The sequence below is a fragment of the Vitis riparia genome, chromosome 2, assembly GCF_004353265.1.
Source record: "Vitis riparia cultivar Riparia Gloire de Montpellier isolate 1030 chromosome 2, EGFV_Vit.rip_1.0, whole genome shotgun sequence".
Taxonomy (NCBI): Eukaryota; Viridiplantae; Streptophyta; class Magnoliopsida; order Vitales; family Vitaceae; genus Vitis; species Vitis riparia.
Window position 1 is genome coordinate 12966729 of NC_048432.1, and position 3200 is coordinate 12969928.

The 3200-nt window shown below is 38.0% G+C and overlaps 1 long non-coding RNA gene across 1 annotated transcript; it reads left to right on the forward strand.

Annotated features, from left to right (window-relative positions):
• Positions 1-206: 206 nt before the first annotated feature.
• LOC117927307 lies at positions 207-1893 on the forward strand. Its single transcript, XR_004653317.1, has 2 exons — positions 207-678; positions 992-1893. It is a non-coding gene; the product is annotated as an uncharacterized LOC117927307 (long non-coding RNA).
• The last annotated feature ends 1307 nt before the right edge of the window (positions 1894-3200 follow it).

A 3200-nucleotide genomic window follows, 5' to 3' on the forward strand; every position in this document is an offset into this window, starting at 1 on the left:
AAAATTGTAGACCCCATTTTGGGGCTGCTTGTTTTTTTTTTCATTTCATTTGCTGCAGGTTACATTTTTTGGCCAGGTGCCAGCATTGCAGGCAGCCACGTCCTTGATGGCGATTCCCTATTGGTGGTTTGAAGGAGACAATCAGAGAATGCCACGTGTCAAGAAGATTCTGGAAAAAGTTGAGGCCGTTAGGAGGAGCGTAGGAGAGAGAGGATATTCTGGCAGATAGGAAGTGGTGCGTTTGGGGACGGGTGCTGGGCAGGAGATATTTTCAGCAGAAGATTCTTTCTTGGGGGGCAAGTCTGGACAGAGAGGAAAGGAGGTGCGTTTTTGAGAGGTGGGCTGAAGATTTTGGGAAGGGAGGAGTGTGTTCCTTTGGTTTGGGAGAGCAAGCTGAAGGGTAGCAGAGGATAGGAGACGTTTTGGTCGCTGGAGATATTGTTTAGGGGGAGCCTTAGAGAGTTTTGGGACGGAGGAGCATAGTTTGGTAGGGGGAGCAGGTTTCCTGGGAGTTTCTGGGCTAGTTACAGGGAGGAAGAGGAGAGTATGAGAGATTTTGAGCGGGTTCCTTAGCTTGAGAGAGGGTGAGACCGAGAGAGAAGTTGAGCTTAGAAGAGAGAGCTAGTCAGAGACAGGAAGAAACACGTAGGATAAGCATCTTGAAGGAGGGTGCTACAGGTATTATTTCCATAAGCTATCGATGTTTTTGTGTTCATGTCATTTTATGGTGTTTTCTGTGTATTATGAGATTCTATTCTTTTAACATCTGAGCATGGGAAATCCTTACATATTGTTTTTTTAACATCTGAGTTTGATCACACCCATTCTTATGTTTGATTTCTAACTTGTCTTCTTGGCTCCATTTTGAGATTTCATTTGAGGTATTTGTAGTCATGTTTTGGTTTCCCTTTTGAAACTCATTTGAAATCCCTTTTTTTTTTTTTTGGCCCAACCCCTGCATCTGAGCTCATTGATTGATACATGAAATCAGGCTCGTATGGGTCATTTTGGTTCCTGTTATTTGTGCTTTGTTTTTTTGGCCCAACCCCTGCATCTGAGCTCATTGATTGATACATGAAATCAGGCTCGTATGGGTCATTTTGGTTCCTGTTATTTGTACTCTGTTTTGCCATTTTCTCCTGTTCCTGGCACTTGGCTGTGGTCTGCATCAGATTCCTCATCCCTGCTTGAGAGAATAAGGAACTACAAGGGTTACAGGGCAAATATATAGGTTGCAGATATTCAGGTTTTTCTACAAGGATAGGGTGATTGTTTTGGTAATCGGTTGTTTGACTGAAAATGATAATGTGAGAAGGAAATTCCTCCAGCCATTCTTTCTAGATTCACAAGATAATGGTTACATGAAAATTGACTCCTGGACCTGGGTATTTCTGTCTCTGCACCATTGGTGGAATGCTCAGTGCCGGAACCACCCATGTCGCTATCACTCCTCTTGATGTCTTAAAAGTCAGCATGCAGGTATACCCCATCAAGTATGACACCATCTCCTCACGTTTTATTACCCTGTTGAGGGAACAAGGTCCTTCTGCCTTCTGGAGGGGTTGGCCCACCAAGTTCTTTGGGTATGGTGTTCAAGGTGGATTTCAATTTGGTCTATATGAATATTTCAAGAAGCTTTACTCTGAAATGCATAGTTGGTAATCCCTTTAAGAAGAGCATCGAACAAAGACCTCAGGTGGGTTCTCATGCAATTTGACAGGATCCTTGGTTGGATGAAATCCGATACTAAGGCTGGGGCAGTTCTTGAAGCTGGAGTTAGAAAATTCATCCCCAAAAGCTATTATATTCAACTCATTTGTCTTCTTGGATGATTACAATAATATGGTAGTTGCAAATGAAAGGATCTCTATTCCGGTGTGGTCCGTCTGGAAATCCAAAGACTCTTGAAGAGTTGTTTCGCATCATCAAGGAGCGGTAGAAGCAATCCCGATATGACATAACTGGTAGCATCTTGGAAGTTTATAATGAGCAAATATGGGGTTTGTTAGTTACGGGAACTCAACCTGGAGTTATCACAGAGAAAGCGTGAGGACATTGTAGCCCTTTTGTTCTCAACCATTCTCTGCAAAGATCATACAGTGCCGACACAAGCTGGTAAAGGAATTCTGCTACAACAAACAAACTGAATGGGGGGATAATTTCTGTGTCTGGGTTAGCGTTCTGACTGTTCAGATGTGGAATAAGCTTCGTGTCACTGGTTTTGGGGAGAAGGTTAAGATCATGACTCAGAGAATCATGAATATCCCTGGTGCGTCGGGCTCACTTGCAGTCTGCATCTTCTTGATGTAGCGCCAATGCTTGCAATGGTGATTGGTGGAGACTCAAGCTTCGTGTCTCTCTCTCACTATCAATATTTGCATCCGTTCGAGATGGTTTTTTTTTCTGATTATGAAGATGATAGTAATGGAGGACTGACCAGAGATAGCAACTAACAGGTCTTCTATTTAAAACTTATGTTTCATACAATAAATCACTAAAACCCTAGTAACTTAATGGTTAGATTTTGAAGGACTAGCATAATATTCTTATTTCCAAGTACAAATACAAGTAAATTAATAAGAACCTAACATGTATTATTTTTTATGGTGCAACTAAACTAACCATAAAAAAAAAGTATAAAAAAGGGAAAAACGTTCAATGAGCAAGAAAAATATGAATGTCAACTCACTCTCACTTTCATTTCTTAAAATGACAATAACTAAGTTTATCGTATCCATGAATCATGATAATTATATATTTAGTCATTGAAAACAAAAACACTGAATATGGAGTTTTCAATAAAAGTAACTTGATTTAAAAAAAATAAAGTTCTTAATATAAATTTATGTTAAAAACATTTGTCAAAGTAGTACAACATAACTATCAAGTTCCATTTTATTATTTTTATTTTAAAACCATAATTACTAATTTTGGTTTTAGTTTTAAATTTAAAATTATTGTTATCAACATTGGTTTTCAAAATTACTTTTGATAATTGTGATTTTAAATTTAAAGTCAAAACCACGTTTATTAACAGTAGTTTTTTACACTTTAAAAAAAAGTCACATGAAAATTACATTATTATAAATACTAGATTGATAAATATTTTAAAAATAAATTTATTTTTATTATATTTTTCATGAAAAACACTATTTTGACCTAAAAGTCTTGAACATTTCTATGCCAATGAAAAATTAAAA